General features: G+C 43.3%; 1 protein-coding gene across 1 annotated transcript in view; it reads left to right on the forward strand.

The window, feature by feature from the left end:
- Window positions 1–206: 206 nt before the first annotated feature.
- LOC109904887 (phosphatidylinositol 4,5-bisphosphate 3-kinase catalytic subunit beta isoform-like) overlaps window positions 207–23724 on the forward strand; it is a 74956-nt gene continuing 51438 nt past the window's right edge. The window contains exons 1-3 of the mRNA XM_031791105.1: window positions 207–496; window positions 604–646; window positions 16581–16660. The gene's annotated coding sequence lies outside the window, so the exon portion shown is untranslated. The remainder of the gene's footprint in view (window positions 497–603; window positions 647–16580; window positions 16661–23724) is intronic.

A 23724-nucleotide genomic window follows, 5' to 3' on the forward strand; every position in this document is an offset into this window, starting at 1 on the left:
TTATTGACATACAAAATAAGGCATAGTGTACCTATTTGTTTTTAACACCGCCTCACAACCAGGCAGGCACTGACTGTCAGAGAAAACCCAGTATAATGACCGCCTCAAGTCAACACGCGACCCCCTCACCAAAATAATGCATCGGGGATAATCGACGGGCCTTTGGCAACGTTGGAATGAATGTTTCAACTGGCAAATTCAACTCGCGTTTCTTTTCTTTCATCTCAATTAGTTGGAGAGGTTTCAGAACTGTGTGTTTCCGGGTGAAATCTCGGCCCCGAAGTTTCATGCCGAAGATAGGGGAAGCAAAGCCGGCTGAGTACTAGGCGACTGCAAGAACAGTGTAGGCTACGCAGGGAGGGGTAGAGACCGAACGGGAGGGATAGAAGAAAAAAGCGAACAGCACCCGAACTGTGCGTGGTTCACCTTCTGAAAAACAGGAAGCCAACGCCGATCAGCCCACCTGGCCGCATTGTCCTGCGAGGAGAAGACAGAGGTTTCTCACGGCTCATCTTGTCACGCATATTTTAAAGCCTAAATATCGTTATTGTGGATTCAATCGAGAGAAAAAAATACTTTTAACTATACCTATTTCCTCACTAGGACGGTCGATATTCTCCTATTCCCAACAGGAGTGTAACTCAAGGTAAGTCCCTGGCACACTTCCGTCGCTATCTCGAATTAGTAGGCTAACCTACATGGAGTCAGTGAGTACGTCGACCGAGGTGGACTTGAACTGCTACGTTGTATCTACACCTCACCCAGATGGTTGTTTGAATTTATCGGCTACATTTCCACTTTGGTCGTGTTTTGAAAATATTAGTTTCTTAATTTTGTCAAACAATAGGCAATGTTTCGAAACGAGTTTCATGATTGGTTTGCTCTCAGAGCACCCAAGGATCCATTCTGCCTTATCCCTAGGGTTATCATCCGTATGTATCGTCCACACCTAGGACCATGTGAACTACAAACCCTCCGAGTTATGTAGACTATGCCAAATATCCTCAGATTGTAGTCGTTTTTAAATATGGGCCTTTGAAAGCAGCGATATATTTTGGTCTCACAACTATGATACAATGTATTTAAGATGCGGTTGGGTGTCGTTTTTAGAATTTTATTTGGTGACTTGCCATTAATAAAAACTCGGGCTTGACGCACTCGTTTACCCCTCTGCACCGGGTGTAGCTTACTCCTGGTGTATTCCGATGCTGCAGTTCCCCTCATATTATCTCAGGCTATACAAAACTCTCGGCTACGGATGACACGATGGGGACATGTTTAGGCTACACTTGGTACCATTGTTATTCTTTGCTGTTGGTTATGTCAGGATTTATTTGGTATATTCTCTATGCCAAACTGAAGGGGATGTTGCAGGAACATTGACAGAGTGGTAAAATAGGGCACGTCACATCGACGTTTGCCCCACTGTAGTTTATATTTAAACTCAAACGTGACGTTATGTGTAGAACCGGGAAGTTTTTGGAGAGGACGGGGTAGAATTGAGCGGTTAACTCGTTTCAGGAAAATTAATGAATAGCACACTGTTTGTCATTTTCGCCAGGCCTATGCTTTTTGCTCCACTTTGTCTGCTTGTAGGCCTGCCTACACTTGGATAGGCTAACTCCGAGCACACTTGGTGACAAACAACATATGCCTAGGACAATGATTCCAAAGGGGCTATGTCTTTGAGACTTTGATATAGTTATTGCCAAGCCAATGTGATGGCACACCTTACCTGTCCTTAGATATATTAGTGAATTAAGTGACACAATTTTAGATGTACTTTAAATTATATTTGATCATTTCTAATGCAAGTTTGAGCATGTATCTCTCAGATTCTCTCAAAGCTGCAATATAACTTTTGGGGCAAAGACCAAACTCCCAGAATTGTAAGTTCTAGATCTGTTATTCTCATTGAAAGTAAGTCTAAGAAGTGGTAACTTTGTTATGTGCGCTCTGCTTCCCGGTCTTAACGGTCATTTCTGCACTTTCTTTCTTTCGGTTTTGTACAGCTGAAAATACATTATTTTTGGTTATGGAAAATATATTTCAGAGGTTTAGATGGTACAATGATTCTCTAAGATAAGACAATGGAAATTCCACCTGTTAGAACTCAGACATGTTTCTCTCTCTTGACCATCTCACTCCAACACACACAATCCCCATTCCTCTATTATTGTCTAAATTCTCATTTGATTCAGACGTGTGTGTTTACAGCAGCCTGGCGACACCAAGTCAGTAAGCTTCCCAGCGGGACGAGACGAGGGAGGCATGATGTCAGGGGTCCGTCAGAGACACAAACAGGAGTGTGCGTCTAATACAGTATCTGTGGCTATGAGAGCCAATTCCACACACAGCCCCCCCCCCCCCCGGAGCACTAACACACGGGTCTGGGGGAGAGGTGGTGGGGACTGGAGCCATGAATGGAGCAATTCTCTCAATCATGTGAGAGAGGGCTCTGTGCTTCCGAGGGGACAATTTGTTTGCATAAACACTTAATACACATATTTGACTTATTTACGATACAGTACGCAAACACACGCGCACACACTCATTAACCTCAGCACACTTCCACCACATGAATTCCTAAATGGCAATCATGCATGGTTTATCTATTGCCCTCTCACACAGACAGCTATAGGAGCCATTTGGCGTGTGCGCGAACACACACACTATATTAAGAGTGTGCCCAGACGGTGGCCATGACTGCGGAACTAATTATCGTTCAGAGCATTAATGCACTTCCTGCAAAGAAAGGTCAGAACTGTCTGTCTGACTGATGGTAGTAGACTATTGTAAATGTGTTTTTGTGTGCAGCCTCATGATTGCACTGTATTCAATAGTGCAGAAAGTGAGGATCATTAGCAAACGTGTCATGATTAAATTGACATTTGGATCTCTGATTATACAGATAATTATAAGTATTCGCCATTTACTGTAGCTGCTCATTGAAATGAACGGGTACTGATCAAATTAACTTGTATTTAGTTCTCTCTTGAAGGATAATGTTATTTTGAGTTGGTGTGATAGCCCTGTGGGAAACAGAGGAGATATTTTTAATCAGGCAGTGGGCCAGGCTGCCCAGTGTTGGGTGGGGCTGTTCTCAAGCCCCCTCTGAGGTAGTGGGGGGGGGGGCTGATAACACTGCTGACGTCAGTCTTCAGTCAACTTAACAATGCAGCCTTTTAGACAACCTGCTATTTATTCCACAACCAGGCCTCTCCTAAAAGTTATTATAAAATGACCTGGTCTCTTGGTGAAAAGGGATAGCTAAAAGGACTGGTTCCTACTGTTCCTACCCCTTTAAAATTAGCCAGCCTTACTGGGTGTGTCTCTCTCATCTGGACTCAATCCTCCAATCCAGTGGGGGTGTGATTGACATCTTGTCCTCCATCTCAATGACACCTACTGGTGTGCTGCAATCTATCCCCTCTCATCCTTCTCCCCTCTCTTCTTCCTCCTCTCTATTCATTACAACAGATTTACTGTACTGAAACACCCTCCTTCAGGGACATGTACTCCCCACCTGCCTGTTTATACAATACCATTGAGGTCATATGTGTTTGTACAGTAGTCAGTGTTCTTGTTGAATGAATGAGACACATCTTCTAATATTGCTGCCACCCACCATCCTCAACTGTCCTCTTGCTCCTTAATTTTAACTGGTTCTCTGACACACACGCAAACACACACTTCCTGCTGTCACAGTCAAATGTAATCACCCCTCACAGCCGTTGATGGCTTGTGTAACATCCTCTCTGAAATCGGAAGGGAAGCCAGGAGTGTGTGTTGTGTGGAGCAGCTGTGCTCGTGTGTGTGTGTGTGTGTGTGTGTGTGTTTGGGGGGGTGGGTGTGTGTGTGTCATGCCCCATCAAACAGTTGTATCCCCTGAGCCAAATACCTTCTGTGGCTTAATAGGCAGAAAGCTCTAGCATGCCCTCAGATGAGGTCACATGCATACCGAGAGATGCACTAGGTAGATATACAGATTTATAGTAGGTATACAGTAAATCGATTTACACTAGATAGACTTCATATAATATTGAGCATATACAGGACATGCAGACACATAGGAAGTGTGACATGACCAGTGACTGAACCAGAGAGAACAGCAGCCTAATGGAATTCTCCACTTTCTTGCTTCACAAGCCAAGACCTGCAAAGGAATTCAGAGAGGAAGATGGGAGGAGGAGTGAGGAACATCAGGTGAAAGAAAGGGGCTGAGCAGTTCAGCTACAGCATGTAGGCAATAATAAAGGAGTACAGAAGGGGATATATTGAAACAAAAAGAAAGGAAGATGGTTTTACAGTATTAGTTTGCTGTGAAGGAGAGAGGAAATAAGAGTTGAAAAGGTTGAGCGATCGATGGAATGAAATGAAAGAAAGACAAAGTAGATGCAGAAAGGTACAGAAAGAATAGATCTAGTTTTGAATGGAGGTTTGCTTGGTCAAAGGTCGGCACGGGGGCAGTATGCGACCCACGACCTGATTCAATACGGCCCGCGGAATCATACTCTGACAGTCTGACACCCACGTCACCGTTACAAATTGTAGCTAGCTAGAAAATGTGCAAAATTAGTTTTTCAAAGAAAAGGAAAGTAGACAATGTAGGGTGTTCCAGCAAGAGTGGACATCGAAATATTTCTTTATTGAGGTATCAGGGAAGGCTATGTGCTTAGTGTGCAAAGAGAGCATCGCTGTCTTGAAAGACTACAACTTGTTCTGACACTTCCAGACGAAGCATGCAGAGAAAGATAGGAATATGTCTTCTGAGCAGAGGGCAAGTTCATCGAAAGAGTTGCTGTCTCAGTTGCAAAGGCAGCAAGGACTTTTTACAAAACGGCATTCAGCAAACAACGGAATTGCGAGAGCTAGCTATGTACATGTCCACAAAATTGCTAAACATAGCAAGCCATTCGCTGAGGGCGGATTCATTAAAGAATGTTTAATTGACTCTGCAGCAATACTTTGCCCTGACAAGAAAGAGCTGTTTGAAAATGTTTCCCTGTCAAGGCGATCAGTAACACGGCGTGTTGAGGACATCGCAGAGAATATGGAACAACAGTGGGAAGACGAGGTAAAAGATTGAACCTATTTCTCCTTGGCCCTGGATGAGAGCAGTGATGCATGTGATACAGCACAGTTGTTGATATTCTTACGAGGTATAACCCCAGACTTTGAAATAACAGAGAAGCTTCAGTGCAGTCAATGAAGAGCACAACCACAGGGAAATATTTATTGGAGGTTAATAAGTGTGGCAAAGCTGGGACTGAGTTTGAAAAGTTAGCCAATGTGACCACTGATGGGTGCCCAAACTTGACAGGAAAAAACATTGGCCTTTTGAAAATGATACAAGATCAAGTAGCTGAGCTGAACCCAGATTTTCTTTTCTCCTGCATTGCATTATTCATCAGGAGGTGCTCTGTAAATGTGTTCTGAAAATGAGTCATGTTGTGAATACAGTCACTAAAGTGATAAACTTCATAAGAGCAAAATCACTGTTGGAAGAGACAGTCGGGTCATGCAGATCTCCCCTACCTCATAAATGTGAGATGGCTGAGTTTGGGGAAGGTGCTTAAAAGGGTGTGGGACCTGAAGTCGGAGATTGCTGAGTTTTTGCAAATGAATGTAAAATATGTGGATTTCCCTCAACTACAAGATAAAGAATGGTTAGCTGATTTTTGCCTTCACATCATGGCCCTCATAAATTAACTGAATTCCAAACTACAAGGGCCTTTTTGCACATCAGATGTACAGCCTTGTCATAACCTTCAAGGGAAATTACTCCTCCTGACCCACTAAGTAGAAGCCAACAATCTCACCCACCTTCCGACACTACTAGTGTGTTCCCTATCAGATGACCAGCAGGAGAAGTATACATCGCTCCTGTGTGCTTCGAACGGTGAGTTTTCTCGTCGTTTTGACTATTTCAAAGTGTTGGAAAATGACATGCTGTTGGTTTCCTCTTCTTTCACTTTCAATGTGGATAACGCTCCCACTGGCCTGCAACTTGAGCTTATTGATCTTCAGTTTGACGCAGTGATTGTTTTTGAATCGTTCTCCAATGTCACTGACGAGGTTCTATGCATCTCTCAATGAGCAAAACTTTCCAAAGATCAGGAGTCATGCTCAGAAGATATTTGTACTGTTAGTTTGACCCAATGTATGTGAACAGACATTTTCAGTGATGAAATATAACACGTCAAGACACAGATCATCTCTTACATCTCTCACCTCTCAGCAAATCCTGCTCATAGCAACGTCAGAAACTATACCTGACTTCACTGCTCTAGTCAAAGCCCATCAGAGACTTCAATCCTCACACTGATTGAGTAGTTTAAATGTAATGTTGAGCTCTCCCGCTTTCTTGTGTTGTTGTGCATACCCGTTAACAAGAGTTCTATCTGTGGTGCTGCATGCATATATCGTATGGTATCCTATCTGGATGTGATTTACAGTAGATACAGTTGAAGTTTACATACACCTTAGCCAAATGCATTTAAACTCAGTTTCACATTTCCTGACATTTAATTATAGTAAAAATTCTCTGTCTTAGGTCAGTTAGGATCACTACTTTATTTTAAGAATGTGAAAGGTCAGAATAATAGTAGAGTGATTTATTTCAGCTTTTATTTCTTACATCACATTCCCATTGGCTCAGAAGTTTACACACACTCAATTAGTATTTGGTCGCATTGCCTTTTAAAGCAGCAGCTACTCTTCTTCCAAGTCCTGGCCGTCCCTCTAAACTTTCAGCTCATACAAGGAGAAGACTGATCAGAGATGCAGCCAAGAGGCCCATGATCACTCTGGATGAACTGCAGAGATCTACAGCTGAGGTGGGAGACTCTGTCCATAGGACAACAATCAGTCGTATATTGCACAAATCTGGCCTTTATGGAAGAGTGGCAAGAAGAAAGCCATTTCTTAAAGATATCCATAAAAAAAGTGTTGTTTAAGGTTTGCCACAAGCCACCTGGGAGACACACCAAACATGTGGAAGAAGGTGCTCTGGTCAGATGAAACCAAAATTGAACTTTTTGGCAACAATGCAAAATGTTATGTTTGGCGTAAAAGCAACACAGCTCATCACCCTGAACACACCATCCCCACTGTCAAACACGGTGGTGGCAGCATCATGGTTTGGGCCTGCTTTTCTTCAGCAGGGACAGGGAAGATGGTTAAAATTGATGGGAAGATGGATGGAGCCAAATACAGGACCATTCTGGAAGAAAACCTGATGGAGTCTGCAAAAGACCTGAGACTGGGATGGAGATTTGTCTTCCAACAAGACAATGATCCAAAACATAAAGCTAAATCTACAATGGAATGGTTCAAAAATAAACATATCCAGGTGTTAGAATGGCCAAGTCAAAGTCCAGACCTGAATCCAATCGAGAATCTGTGGAAAGAACTGAAAACTGCTGTTCACAAATGCTCTCCATCCAACCTCACTGAGCTCGAGCTGTTTTGCAAGGAGGAATAGGAAAAACTTTCAGTCTCTCGATGTGCAAAACTGATAGACATACCCCAAGCGACTTACAGCTGTAGTCGCAGCAAAAGGTGGCGCTACAAAGTATTAACTTAAGGGGGCTGAATAATTTTGCACGCCCAATTTTTCAGTTTTTGATTTGTTAAAAAAGTTTGAAATATCCAATAAATGTCGTTCCACTTCATGATTGTGTCCCACTTGTTGTTGATTCTTCACAAAAAAAAAACAGTTTTATATCTTTATGTTTGAAGCCTGAAATGTGGCAAAAGGTCGCAAAGTTCAAGGGGGCCGAATACTTTCGCAAGGCACTGTAACACTATTTGATGTGTCAAATAAGCTTGTTGGCCCATCAGGACCTGAATATGACTGCACGTTAATAAATTTTTTGTAATGTAGTGTAATCGATGTGTAGTAACTATCACTCGTATTTCATATGTCACAATGATTTCATCAATACGTATGCTATGATGCTGGTAAAGTTGTCTCGCGCACCTACAGTGCTGGTCATAAAAAAAGCTAGCTAGCTGATGGATGCAAACAATGTAGTTCTTCCCCAAAAACATAGCAAAATATCTGTTTCAGTAGCTATAGTTAGCTAGCTGACTATCGCTTGGTGTCATCTAAAATAACCCTAATTTATAAGACAGTTCTTATTTAATTAATGGTGGTCGGACCCATCTATGTGAAGCGAGCCACGATAAGGATTAGCCACAATAGTGGGCTGTTAGCCTTCAAAATAAAAGTATGGAATAATTCTACTATTTGTATTAATTTGCATCGCTGTCAATTATATACTTTTATTTTGAAGGCAAACCGCAAATTCCACTATTGGGCCTAATCATTATTGTGTCTAGCTTCACAACACAGTCCGGTTGGGCCTCACTAGCCAGCTAGCTGGCTGCTTATAACGTTAGCTGTGGGCAACAAGGTTAAGTAGCTGGCTAGTTCAATTTCAATAGGCGAACATCAAGTGGCAACCTAGCTAATACTTGCTCACAAGATTTCCTAAATCATTGCTAAGAATAATGAAAATTACTCTAGTTTCTACTGGTCATTGTTTTCAGGCTGGTTGTATTGGTGCTAAAGCTAGCTACCCTAGAAGTTGCAGTTGAACAAATGATGCTTTATATCCAACGCGGTATTGTAAATACATTGTTTGTGGCTGGTGTATGCTTGTTTGCAGACTTTTTTTGTACTTTTTTGTACATCTTTGACAGTCATACTGTATATATTTTTGACACGCAAAGACCCAAATGGCGTTCCATAGTATGTATGTTGTGAAGCTAATAGCAGTGTGTAACTGTGTAACTCTGGGTGGGCAACATCGAAAAATAGCACACTTGGTGGTGTCTACCATCATCACCCACGATAGAGAACGGTTGATTGTCAAGGGCAATGAATTCCATTATCTTGGCTTTAATGGATTTCACCTATTACTTGTCTCGCTGAAGTTCTTACTCTTTCAAATGACTGCTCGACTTGTTTGACTGCTCGATCCACACAGCACAGATATTGTGGGCTAGGTTAGGAATGCTGTGTTGCGCATGTAGCGCTAAATTTTACGTGGCATCATTATGTCCTGTACCTACGTTAAATAGGTATGCACGGTAGGTATGCACGGTAGCTTTGACATCGGTTTTTAACATCAGCGTTAAACTAGACATCGGGCCCATACCGATGTTGCCGTTTTTAGATAATATTAGCCGATTCCGATATGTTCACCAACTATATCCTGCATCCCTAAGTGAAATGTGTTGTTTTACAGGGTCAGCTGTAGTAAAATGGCACCCCTGGAGAAAATTAGGTTTAAGTACCTTGCTCAAGGGCACATAGACAGATTTTTCACGTTGTCGGCTCTAGTATTCAAACCAGCGACCTTGCGGTTACTGGCCCAACGCTCTAACCGCTCGGCTACCTGCAGCCTACATACCGGTGTTCTGCCTGTTGTTTATCATCTGACCTCTGGCTGCTCTTAGCCAAATACTGTATATCACTCCTACAGGTTAGGGGTGTGTGTGTGTGACACCTACACCAAAAATGTGCAGGTGTGGATTGTAATGTAGACATGTAGAGTATATTGTGGGAGTATTTGCGCCTGGTGAGCAGACATCATGGAAATGTTTTCTTACTATTTGTCTGCTACTCCTCCATCTCATCCTCGTGTGTGTGTGTGTGTGTGTGTGTGTGTGTGTGTGTGTGTGTACCATACCCTTGGCTGGGGCAGACCTTTGTTCAGGCAGAAGGTAACTGATTTACAGCATCCAGGGGAGCTATGGCAACTATATCAGACTCTCTCACACACACACACACAGCCCCTCCCATCTTGGGGCAGTCTCACATTGGTCCCTAAAATTAGACGGAGAGAAGGACGGAGAAAGTTCACAAGCTGTCTCACACAGTCCAGGACACACACACACACTGACACTCCTCTCACACAACATCATCGTCACAGTTTTCTTAGATAATTAAAATGTATGGACTTTAAGTGGGTGATTGTGTACTGTGTGTTATTCTGAGTACATCTGTAATACACGAGGGGCAGGGTTCATAGGTGTCCTAGTATGGCTGTGTATTGTGTTTGTGATTGGCAGACCAAGGTATTTTGTTTACTTCCAGGCAGTGATGACGCAGGGTCTTCTGTAAAGACTTCTTGAGGACCTGTGTGTGTGTGTGTGTGTTTGGTGAGAGTGTGTGTGTGTGTGTGTGTGTGTGTGTGTGTGTGTGTGCGCTCTTGATTAGTGTAACTAAAGGAGCCTCTGAGTCGTTGATGAGAGGATGTGAAGGGTACACCTACTGAGAGGGGTCCCTAGCTGGTGGGTCTTCAGATCTAGTTGAGAGAGATGCGTGTCTGTCTTCATGTCATGTAGTCAGTGTTCTTTAGACTAGGTGAAGAGGGCTGTTACGTACAGGGCCTATAGAAAGTCTACTCCCCTTAGAATTTTAATGTAGCAAAATGGGAAAAAGGTTCATCTAAATAGGGATTCAATTAGTTTTTTTCCCTCCAGATCTACACAACCTACTTTACATTTTCAAAGTGAAAAAGTTATACATTTCCTAATTAAGAAAAACTCAAATATCATAATTGGATAAAGGCATCCACATGCTTCCCAGCCGAAGCAATTCGTGCATATATTATGACGACATTTTGCATTTTCTCTCTCGGCAGTTCGGGTGCACAATATTTTTTTTCTCGAGGCAAGCCGAAGTCGGTAACCCCCTCATCAGCGATTTGGTCAACAGTAGGGATTATTCAATGCAGTGCCGGTTGTCATTCAACGAGAGATGTCTTGTCTTCATGCAAAAAAATTCACTTGAGAAATACTGCACCAAACATCCGCGTCAGATGCAATGAAGACCTCCTCTGCAAAAACATCAAAATGAATGACAACTCAAATCTATCTTAAATTAATTGACTTTTTTGAGGAAGTGTATGCATGCGTGTGAAGGCTTTGTCTGCGTAAGCATCCACGCTCGGCACAGATGCAGCACCCAGACCTGCGCCATCCACCATTGCTTTGTGCATTGTGCTACGTACCGTTAGCATTTTTTGGCTAGCGCCATGAGCCTGTCTGCTAGTTAGCCATTGATTCAGTGAAGAGCCCAGTGTTATCTTAGACTGCAAAGCATGCTTGAACAAGGCCCCTTTTTACTGTGGTTCCAGGCAGCTTAGACGGACGCCAGTGACGTTCTACTGAGATGGATCTCTCTCGTCTCATCGCTTGTAGAGGCGTGTGCATCCAGACAGGGATGAATCAATAACTGTCCCTGCCATAATACTGCTAAATACACTGAACACAAATATAAACGGAACATGCAACAATTTCAAAGATATCAGTCAATTGAAATACATTTTTTTAGGCCCTAATTTGTGGATTTCACATGACTGGGAATACAGATATGCATCTGTTGGTCACAGATACCTTAAGTAAGCATTTCACTGTTAGTCTACCCCTGTTGAAGCAGACAAAATTTGTTGCTAGAGGTTTGGTGTGTTGGTTAACGTTTAGCATCTGAGTTTCCTGGTACAGCCAGACAGGCCGAGACTGACAGACGCACAGACAGACAGGTGTAAACCGCATGCTTAGACACATGCACACAAAAGCACATTCGGACAGGGAAATACACAACTGTTGGATGTATTGGGTTTTGTGATCATTTGAGAGCTTTGATAAGCCCAGCTCCCTATGAATCCATCCAGTCAGTTAAACATTGACTCTCCAGACTACAACATCTTATCAGTACAGCTACAGCCACACAGTTCTTGGAATGAGCATGAGTCTGCCTCTCATAGGGGTTTTTGCGGTGTGTGTGTGTGCGTGTCTGCTTGTTTTTGTGACCTATCTTTAGCTGTCCATTTCTGTAGCCTATTCTGGAGAAACTCAGAATGGACTGTGTGCTTGACTGTCTGTAATATATTACATTACGCCCAGTTCATCGCTGTCTTTCTGAATTGATCCAGTCCCTTACAGGTGGGTGATATGCTCCATTCTGAGTGACACTGTCATAGTGAACACAGACAGACACACAAACTCTGTTGTTTTCCTGGGCTGCATAGGGTCACACCCTCCAAAACAAGATGAGCCATCTGCCATTGGGAAAAAACAGGAAGTCAGCAGCCTTCCTCCTCGTGTGTGTATTACGTGTCTGTCTTCAGTGTTTGTATATTTGAAGTCGGACTGTGTGTGTGCAGTATGTTTATCTACGAGACCACAGAGTTTACGTTTCCTCTGCCGTCATTGAGAGGATATAGCCCTTTGAAGCGCGGGAGCTGGTGTGATACAGGGCCATATGTAAACAGCAGGATAATATTGTGGTACATTATGTCAGTAGGCCTCTACCACTGTATTCTGTGTACCATAGCTCTAAGTACCCTCTTATGAGAAATTTGATGCCTCAGCTATGTTTGAAATATATGATATTCACGTGGACCTTCCCTGGAGAGGGGCGAGAGCTAGGAGGGGAATGGAGAGCGGGAGGGTGAGCCACAGAAACATCTGAGTTGTAACGCTTGCAATATCCTTTGTCTTAAATGGAGAGAAAAGAGGAGCCCCTTTGAGGGAGTGAAATGCCACTTGGGTTGAAGGGCCATACATATATGGTCTCACTCTCTGAGAAGGACCCCATCATGTCTTCTCGCTCAAACACTCACTGACTGTGTGATCTCGTTCTCCGTAGCTGATGTGAGTAAGACCTTTAAACAGGTCAACATTCGCAAGGCCGCGGGGCCAGACAGAATACCAGGATGCGTACTCGGAGCATGCGCTGACCAACTGGCAAGTGTCTTCACTGACATTTTCAACCTGTCCCTAACCCAGTCTGTAATACCAATGTGTTTCAAGCAGACCACCACAGTACTGTGGCCAAGAACGCCAAGGCAACCTGCCTAAATGGCTATCATCCCGTAACACTCACATCTATAGCCATGAAATGCTTTAAAAGACTGGCTCACATCAGCTCCATCATCACAGACACCCTGGACCCACTCAAATATGCATACAGCCCCAACAGATTCACAGATGACACGATCTCTATTGTACTCCACACTGCCCTCACCCACCTGGTCAAAAGGAATACCTATCTATGTAAGAATGCTGTTCATTGACTACAGCTCAGCATTTAACACCATAGTCCCCTCCAAGCTCATCACCAAGTTCAGCACCCTGGGACTGAACTCCTTCCTCAGCAACTGGATCCTGGACTTGCAGGTGGGCTGCCCCCAGGTGGTGAGTGTAGGCAACAACACATTCACCACGCTAACCCTCAACACAGGGGCCCCTCAGGGGTGTGTGTGCTTAGTCCACTCCTGTACTCGCTGGTCACCCATGACTATTGCCACGCACGACTCCAACACCATTAAGTTTGCCGACAATACGAAGGTGATGGGCCTGATCAACAACAATGAAGCAGTCTATAGGGAGGAGATCAGAGACCTGGCAGTGTGGTGCCAGGACAACAACCTCTCCCTCAACATCAGCAAGACAAAGGAGCTGATCGTGGACTACATCAAACTGATCGATAGGGCTGTAGTGCAGGGGGTCTGTGTACACATTACTAAGGAATTAACATGGTCCACACCAGGGGTTGGAACCAAAAATGATTCATTTTGGTTTGAACATAACCATTTTTTCCCTGTACTGTTCTGACCAGCAAATTAAAATTCTGAACTGGTTCTAATGAAGAACAAAAAAGTAACGCTTTATTTCAGTAATTTTTTAACATTTGAAATCGATGGTGCGGGTAAGATATATTTTGTATCGGAAATTTGAATTTTGCCGTAATAGCATAGTTTAATCATAATGAAAGACGAGCACACACACACTGTGCTGCCAATCGGTGCTGGGCGGGAGGTGTAATAGACATTTTGCGGGTGAGGCGTGAGAGAGGATGGAGGAAGCTTGCTTTGAAGCACTGGGCGTCTTGTTATGACATGCATTATGTGGATTAGGTCCTGAATTATGGAGGAACTTCGAATGTGTTTGACCTTGAATGACTTTAACGTTGAACCAGAGCAAACATTAGCTACCCAGCTAACAAGCTTGTGTGTGCAGAGCAGCACCAGAATTTAAAAAAGGTTTTACCTTTATTGTAGTTAATAAATCCACTGTGAAACGTGATAACTATAGTATCCTTACCTTGCATTAAAATAAGTGAACACCTCTCCCTAATTTCTGAACCACTCTTATGTCTTCAGTAGGCTATAGTAACCTATGCTTGAGAGACGAAGGGCAGGTAGCCTGCAGGCATTCAGGCATGTGCAAGGCACCCGACCGCAAGGCGCTACAGAGGGTGGGGAGTACAGCCCAATGCATCACTTGGGCCGGGCTCCCTGCCACCCCGGACCTTAATACCAGGGTGTATCAGAGGAAGGCCCAAAACAATTGTCAGACCCCAGCCACCAAATCCATAGACTGTTCTCTCTGCTACCGCATGGCAAGCGGTACCAGTGCTTGAAGCCTAGAACCAACAGGACCCTGAACAGCTTCTACCCGGAGCCATAAGACTGCTAAACAAGACTGATAAATAGCTAATCAAATGGGTACCCGGACTACTTGAATGGACTCTATGCTCACACATACTTGCACACACACCCCACATACACTGCTGCTGCTGTCTATTATCTATTCTGTTGCCTAGTCACTTTACCCCTACAGTTGAAGTCGGAAGTTTGCATGCACCTTAGCCAAATACATTTAAACTCCGTTTTCACAATTCCTGACATTTAATCAGAGTAAAAGTTCCCTGTCGTAGGTCAGTTAGGATCACCACTTTATTTTAATAATGTGAAATGTCAGAGTAATCGTAACGAGAATGATTGATTTATTTCAGCTTTTATTTCTTTCATCACATTCCCAGTGGTTCAGAAGTTTACATACACTCAATTAGTATTTGGTAGTGTTGCTTTTAAATTGTGTCGAACTTGGGTCAAACGTTTCGGGTAGCCTTCCACAAGCTTCCCACAATAAATGGGGAATGGTGAATTTTGGCCCCTTCCTCCTGACAGAACTAGTGTAACTGAGTCAGGTTTGTAGGCCTCCTTGCTCGCACACGCTTTTTCAGTTCTGCCCACACATTTTCTATAGGATTGATGTCAGGGCTTTGTGATGGCCACTCCAATACCTTGACTTTGTTGTCCTTAAACCATTTTGCCACAACTTTGGAAGTGTGCATGGGGTCATTGTCCATTTGGAAGACCCATTTGCGACCAAGCTTTAAGTCCCAGTCCCTCCTGCAGCAAAGCACCCCCACAACATGATGCTCCCACCCTCGTGCTTCATGGTTGGGATGGTGTTCTTTGGCTTGCAAGCCTCCCCTTTTTCCTCCAAACATAATGATGGTCATTATGGCCAAACAGTTTCATCAGACCAGAGCACTTTTCTCCAAAAAGTTTGATCTTTGTCCCCATCTCCAGTTGCAAACCGTAGTCTGGCTTTTTTATGGTGGTTTTGGAGCAGTGGCTTCTTCCTTACTGAGCTTCAGGTTATGTCAATATTGGACTTGTTTTACTGTGGATATAGATACTTTTGTACCTCTTCCTGAGCGTTATGACGGCTGTGTGGTCCCATGGTGTTTATACTTGAGTACTATTGTTTGTACAGATGGTACCTTTAGGCATTTGGAAATTGCTCCCAAGGATGAACCAGACTATGGTAGCCTAGTGGTTAGAGCATTGGACTAGTAACCAGAGGGTTGCAAGTTCAAACCCCCACAAGCTGACAAGGTACAAATCTGTCGTTCTGCCCCTGAACAAGCAGTTAACCCACTGTTCCTAGGCCGTCATTGAAAATAAGAATGTGTTCTTAACTGACTTGCCTAGTTAAATAAAGGTACAATAAAAAAATAAAGACTTGTGGAGGTCTCCCATTTTTTTTTTTGAGGTCGTGGCTGATTTCTTTTGATTTTCCCATGATATCAAGCAAAGAGGCACTGAGTTTGAAGGTAAGGCCTTGAAATGCATCCACAGGTAGACCTCCAATTGACTGAAATGATGTCAATTAGCCTATCCGAAGCTTCTAAAGCCATGACATTATTTTCTGGAATTTTCCAAGCTGTTTATAGGCACAGTCAACTCAGTGTATGTAACTTCTGACCCACTGGAATTGCGATTAAGTGAAATAATCTGTAAACAATTATTGGAAAAATGACTTGTGTTATGCACAAAGTAGATGTCCTAACCGACTTGCCAAAACTATAGTTTGTTAGCAAGAAATTTGTGGAGTGGTTGAAAAAAATGAGTTTTAATGATTCGTAAACTTTCGACTTCAACTGTACCTATATGTATATAGCTACCTCAATTACCTTGTTCCCCTGCACATCGACTCGGTACTTGTACTCCCTGTATATAGCCATGCTATTGTTGTTATTCACTGTATTTATTACTCTGTCACTTTGCAGTGTTGGGAAAGGGATCCATAAGTAAACATTTCACTGTTAGTCTACAGCTGATATTTATGAAGCATGTGGCAACAATGTTATTTGGTACCTCCTGTTGATTCTCTGTAACTGATCTCCTACACACACACACACACACACACACACACACACACACACACACACACACACATACTGATGTTGTTCCTTCTCCCCCCAGATGCAGTGTCCCTCCACCTCCCCAGACGCCACTAGCATGGAGGAGAGCCACAGGGAATAAGAGCCTCCAGGAGACCGCAGGTAAGACCTGCATGTATTTGTCTTTAGGAAAAGCACCAGGCAAATACAGTGCCTTCAGAAAGTATTCATACCCCTTGACTTATTCCACAATTTTTGCTGTTACAGCCTGAATTCAAAATGGATTAAATAGATTTTTTCTCACCAATCTATACAAAATACCCCACAATGAAAGTGAAAACATGTTTTTAAAATTTTTTGTAAACTTATTGAAAATGAAATACAGAAATATCTAATTTACACAGGTGTTCACACTCCTGAGTAAATACTTTGTAGAAGCACTTTGCCAGTGATTACAGCTGAATCTTTGGGTAAATCTCCAAGAGCTTTACACCGGAGTTGTGCAACATCTTCCCATTTTTATTATTTTCAAAATTCTGAACCAGGTTTCCTCTAGGATTTTGTCTGTGCTTAGCGCCATTCCATAAATATTTTTATTCTGTAAAACTCCCCAGTTCTTAACGATTACAAGAATACCTCTAACATGATTCAGCCACCACTATGCTTGAAAATATGGAGAGTGGTACTCATATGTTTTGGGCAAATCCAATACGACTAACACTTTGTATTCAGGACAAAAAGCGAATTGCTTTGCCATATTTTTTTGCAGTATTACTTTAGGGCTTTGTTGTAAACAGGATGCATGTTATTTATTTATATATATTTTAAATATTTGTATTCTATACAGGCTTCTTTTCACGTATTGTGGAGTAACTACAATGTTGTTGATCCACCCTCAGTTTTCTCCTGTCACTGCCATTAAACTCTAACTGTTTTAAAGTCACCATTGGCTCATGGTGAAATCGCTGAGTGGTTTATTCCTCTCCGGCAACTGAGATAGGAAGGAAGCCTGTATTTGTGTAGTGACTGGATGTATTGATACACCATCCAAAGTGTAATTAATAACTTCTCCATGCTTAAAGGGATATTCAGCTTTGTTTTTAGCCATCTGCCAGTAGGTGCGCTTCTTTGCAGCCATTGGAAAACCTCCCTGGTCTTTGTGGTTAAATCTCGACTGAAGGACCTTACAGATAATTATATGTGTGGGGTACAGAGATAAGAGAGTCATTCAGAAATCATGTAAAACATTATTATTGCACGTAGTGAGTTCATGCAACTTATGTGACTTGTTAAGCAAATGTTTACTTCTAAACTTTAGGCTTACCATAACAAAGGGGTTGAATACTTATTGACTCAAGACATTTCAGCTTTTCAGTTTTAATTTGAAAAAACTATGGAAATTCAAAAGGCATAATTCCACCTTGGCATTATGGGGTAGTGTATTTAAGCAAGTGACAAAACAATCTCAATTTAATCAATTTTAAATTCAGGCTGTAAAACCAAAAACATGTGTAAAAAGTCAATGGGTGTGAATACTTTCTGAAGGTACTGTATATCTTTACTCATTTCTACATTGTAGAATAATAGTGAAGACATCAAAACTATGAAATAACACATGGAATTATTTAGTAACCAAAAAAGTGTTAAACAAATCAAAATATATTTGAGATTCTTCAAAGTAGCCACCCTTTGCCTTGATGACAGCTGTGCACACTCTTGGTATTCTTTCAACCAGCTTTACCTGGAGTGCTTTTCCAACAATCTTGAAGGAGTTCCCACATATGCTGAGCACTTGTTGGCTGCTTTTCCTTCATTCTGCGGTCCGACTCATCCCAAGCCATCTCAATTGGGTTGAGGTCGGGTGATTGTGGAGGCCAGGTCATCTGATGCAGCACTCCATCAATCTCCTTGGTCAAGTAGCCCTTACAGAGCCTGGATGTGTGTTGGGTCATTGTTCTGTTGAAAACAAATGATAGTCCCACTTTGCGTAAATCCAGATGGGATGGCGTATCGCTGTAGAATGCTGTGGTAACCATGCTGGTTAAGTGTGCCTTGAATTCAAAATAAATCTTTGACAGTGTCACCAGCAATGCACCATCACACCACCTCCATGCTTCACGGTGGGAACCACACATGCAGCATCTGTGAAGCATTTATTTGGGCTGCAATTTGAGGTTCAGTTAATGAACTTGTCCTCTACAGCAGAGGTAACTCTGGGTCTTTCCTGTGGCGGTCCTCATGAGAACCAGTTTCATCATATCGCTTGATGGTTTTTGCGACTGCACTTGTAGAAACTTTCAAAGTTCTTTTAAATATTTTGGATTGACTGATCTTCATGTCTTAACGTATTGATTGACTGTCATTTCTCTTTGCTTATTTGAGCTGTTCTTGCCATCATTTGGACTTGATCTTTTACCAAATAGGGCTATCTTCTGCTCAAACGCATTAAGAAGGAAAAAAAATGAACAAATCAACAATGCGTTCCAGGTAACTGCCTCATGAAGCTGGTTGAGATAATTCCAAGAGTGTTCAACGCTGTCGAGCCAAAGGGTGGCTACTTTGAAGAATCTCAAAAATAAAACATATATATTTTTTATTTGTTGAACAATTTTTGATTACTTACATGATTCCATATGTGTTTTTTTTCTTCATAGTTTTGATGACTTCCCTATTATTCTACAATGTAGAAATGTTTAAAAACGAAGAAAAATCTGGGAATGAGTAGGTGTGTGAACATTTATGGGGTATTGTGTGTAGACTGACGGGGGAAACAAGTCTAATCCATTTTAGAATAATGCTGTAATAAAATGTGGGTAAAGTCCAAGGTCTGAATACTTTCAGAATTTTATTTTAGTTAACCTTTATTTAACTGGGCAAGTCGGTTAAGAAAAAAATCGTATTTACAATGACGGTCTACCAAAAGGCCTCCTGCGGGGACAGGCTGGGATTAAAAATAAAAAATGTAATTAAAATATATGACAAAACACACATGACGAGAGACAACACTACATGAAAAGAGACCTATGACGACAACATAGCATGGCAGCAGCACATAACATGGTACAAACATTGGTTACAGACAACAGCACAAAGGGCAAGGAGGTAGAGACATCAATACATCACGCAAAGCAGCCACAACTGTCAGTAAGAGTGTCCATGATTGGCTATTGTGGCTAACGCCCTTGTCCAGAAGCAAGCACAAGTTAGCCTTGAGCTAGGCCCTATCCTCCGGCTAGCAAATGAAGTGCACCAACAACAATACCTCTCTTGCCAATTTGCCTGGACCCTTTGTCGACACGGAGTCCTGCCGATCCATCACGACTGGTCTGCTGACGTATTTCGGCCGATGTGCCCTCAACCAACCTCTGCGTCGTTGATGTCGGTGAGGACCCAGCTACTAGCCCCGGGCCGCTAAATCTGAGCGCCGTGTCTCCCGCTCGCCTAGCTTGGTGACGACTGCCGAGCGGCTCCCTGTTTCGTCCATTGCTGCTTATTGGACCCTATGATCACTCAGCCACACAGCTGATGCCTGTTGGACTGTTTATGAACACGGAACTTCATTTTGTTATCTGTCGCCCCAGCCTCGAACTCAGTGTGTAGCTAACTTGCCTATGCCGTTCTGTACCATCACTCATATATCTTTATGTACATATTCTTTATCCCTTTACACTTGTGTGTGTATAAGGTAGTAGTTTTGGAATTGTTAGGTTAGATTACTCATTGGTTATTACTGCATTGTCGGAACTAGAAGCACAAGCATTTCGCTACACTCGCATTAACATCTGCTAACCATGTGTATGTGACAAATAAATTTGATTTGAACTGACACTCTCTGCCCATTCATCACCATTTACCCGTGGTTGTTGTCCTAGTTGTTTACCCATTGTTGTCTTAGACCTCCCAATCAACACCCGTGATTGCTTTATGCATCCCTCAAATGCCACTATGCCTTGTATACTGTTGTTTAGGGTAGCTCTCATTTGTTTTTTTGTTTTACTGCGGAGCCCCTAGTCCCGCTCTACATGCCCCACCCCCCCCACACGTGGAGACCGTACCCACTGGTGCTTCCAGAGATGCAGCCTCTCATCGTCACTCAATGCCTAGGTTTACCTCCACTGTACTCACACCCTACCATGCCCTTGTCTGTGCATTATGCCATGAATCTATCCTACCACGCCCAGAATTCTGCTCCTTTTACTCTCTGTTCCGAACGCGCTAGACGACCAGTTCTTATAGCCTTTAGCCGTACCCTTATCTTACTTCTCCTCTGTTCCTCTGGTGATGTAGAGGTTAACCCAGGCCCTGTGTGTCCCCAGGCGCTCTCATTTGTTGACTTCTGTAACCGGAAAAGCCATGGGTTAATGTATGTTAACATCAGAAGCCTCCTCCCTAAGTTTGCTTTCTTCACTGCTCCAGCACACTCCGCCAACCCTGATGTCCTAGCCGTGTCTGAATCCTGGCTTAGGAAGGCCACCAAAAATGACAAAAATTACATTTTCCGTCAAGATGGAACTGCTAAAGGGTGCAGAGTTGCAATCTACTGTAGAGAGTCTGCAGAGTTCTGTCATACTATCCAGGTCTATGCCCAAACAGTTCGAGCTACTACTTTTAAAAATCCATCTCTCCAGAAATAAGTCTCACTGTTGCTGCTTGTTATAGACCCCCCTCAGCTCCCAGCGGTTCCCTGGACACCATATGTGAATTGATGGCCCCCCCATCTATCGTCAGAGTTAGTACTGTTAGGTGACCTAAACTGGGATATGCTTAACACCCCGGCCGTCCTACAATCTAAGCTAGATGCCCTCAATCTCACACCAATTATCAAGGAACCTACCAGGTACAACCCCAAATCCGTAAACATGGGCACCCTAATAGATATCATCCTGACCAACTTGCCCTCCAAATACACCTCTGCTGTTTTCAACCAGGATCTCAGCGATCACTGCCTCATTCCCTGCATCCGTTATGGGTCTGCGGTCAAACGACCACCCCTCAACACTGTCAAATGCTCCCTAAAACACTTCTGTGAGCAGACCTTTCTAATTGCCCTGGAAGGATGTTGACCTCATCCCATCAGTAGAGTATGCCTGGTTGTTCTTCAAATGTGCCTACCTCACAATCTTAAATAAGCATGCCCCTTTCAGAAAATGTAGAACTAAAAACAGATATAGCCCTTGGTTCACTCCAGACTTGACTGCCCTTGACCAGCACAAAAACATCCTGTGGCGCTCTGCACTAGCTTCGAATAGTCCCCGCAATATGCAACTTTACAGGGAAGCCAGGAACCAGTATACACAGTCAGTTAGGAAAGCAAATGCTAGCTTTTCAAACAGAAATTTGCATCCAGCAGCACTACTTCCAAAAAGTTTGGTACACTAAAGTCTATGGAGAATAAGACCACTTCCTCTCAGCTGCCCACTGCACTGAGGGTAGGAAACACTGTCACTACTGATAAATCCACGATAATCAAGAATTTCAATAAGCATTTCTCTACGGCTGGCCACGCTTTCCACCTGGCTACCGCGGCCAACAGCTCTGCACCCCCCGCAGCAACTGGCCCAAACACCCACCACCCCCGCTTCTCCTTCACCCAAATCCAGACAGCTGATGTCCTGAAAGAGCTACAGAATCTGGACCCCTACAAATCAGCTGGGCTAGACAATCTGGACCCCATCTTCCTAAAATTATCTGCCGCCATTGTTGCAACCCCTATTATCAGTCTGTTCAACCTCTCTCATATCGTCTGAGAATCCTAAAGATTGGAAATCGGCCGCGGTCTACCCCTCTTCAAAGGGGGAGACATTCTAGACCCAAACTGTTATAGACCTATATCCATCCTGCCTTTCTAAAGTCTTCGAAAGCCAAGTGAAAAAACAGATCACCGGCCATCTCGAATCCCACCGTACCCTCTCCACTATGCAATCCACTATGCAATCCGGTTTCTGAGCAGGTCACGGGTGCACCTCAGCCACAAGGTCCTAAACAATATCATAACCACTATCGATAAAAAAAACAGTACTGTGCAGCCGTCTTCATCGACCTGGCCAAGGCTTTTGACTCTGTCAATCACCCTATTCTTATCGGTAGACTCAACAGCCTTGGTTTCTCTAATGACTGCCTCGCCTGGTTCACTAACTACTTCTCCGATAGAGTTCAGTGTGTAAAATCGGAGGGCCTGTTTTCCGGACCTCTGGGGGTTCAATTCTCGGGCCGACTCTTTTCTCTTACACATCAATGATGTGTAACTTGCTGCGGGTGATTCTTTGATCCACCTCTACGCAGACCACACCATTCTGTACACATCTGGCCCTTCTTTGGACACTGTTAACTGAGCTTCATTGCCATACAACACTGCTTACGTGGCCTACAACTGCTCTTAAACGCTAGTTAAACTAAATGCATGCTCTCCAACCGATCCCTGCTCGTGCCCGCCTTGCATCACTACTCTGGACGGTTCTGACTTAGAATACGTGGACAACTATAAATACCTAGGTGTCTATCTAGACTGTAAACTCTCCTTCCAGACTCATATTAAATCTGGAATCGGCTTCCTATTTCGCAACAAAGCCTCCTTCACTTATGCTGCCAAACATACCCTAGTAAAACTGCCGATCCTTGACTTCGGCGATGCGATGTCATTTACAAAATAGCCTCCCAAACTCTACTCAGCAAATTAGATGTAGTCTATCACAGTGCCATCTGTTATGTCACCAAAGCCCCATATACTACCCACGATTGCGCCCTGTTTGCTCTCATTGGCTGGCCCTCGCTACATATTCGTCGCCAAACTCCCTGGCTGCAGGTCATCAATAAGTCTTTGCTAGGTAAAGCTTCGCCTTATCTCAGCTCACTGGTCACCATAGCAACACCCACCCGTAGCCCGCGCTCCAGCAGGTATATTTCACTGGTCACCCCCAAAGCCAATTCCTCCTTTGACTGCCTTTTCCTTCCAGTTCTCTGCTGCCAGTGACTGGAACGAATTGCAGAAATCACTGAAGTTGGAGACCTATATCTCCCTCGCTAACTTCAAGCATCAGCTGTCAGAGCAGCTTACCGATCGCTGCATCTGTACACAGCCCATCTGTAAATATTAAAATACTACGCCACTATGGCCTATTTATTGTCTTACCTCATTTGCATCCACTGTATACAGATTTTCTATTGTGTTATTGACTGTATGTTTGTTTATCCCATGTGTAACTCTGTTTTTGTCGCACTGCTTTGCT

The sequence above is a fragment of the Oncorhynchus kisutch genome, linkage group LG15 (assembly GCF_002021735.2).
Source record: "Oncorhynchus kisutch isolate 150728-3 linkage group LG15, Okis_V2, whole genome shotgun sequence".
NCBI classification, from domain to species: Eukaryota; Metazoa; Chordata; class Actinopteri; order Salmoniformes; family Salmonidae; genus Oncorhynchus; species Oncorhynchus kisutch.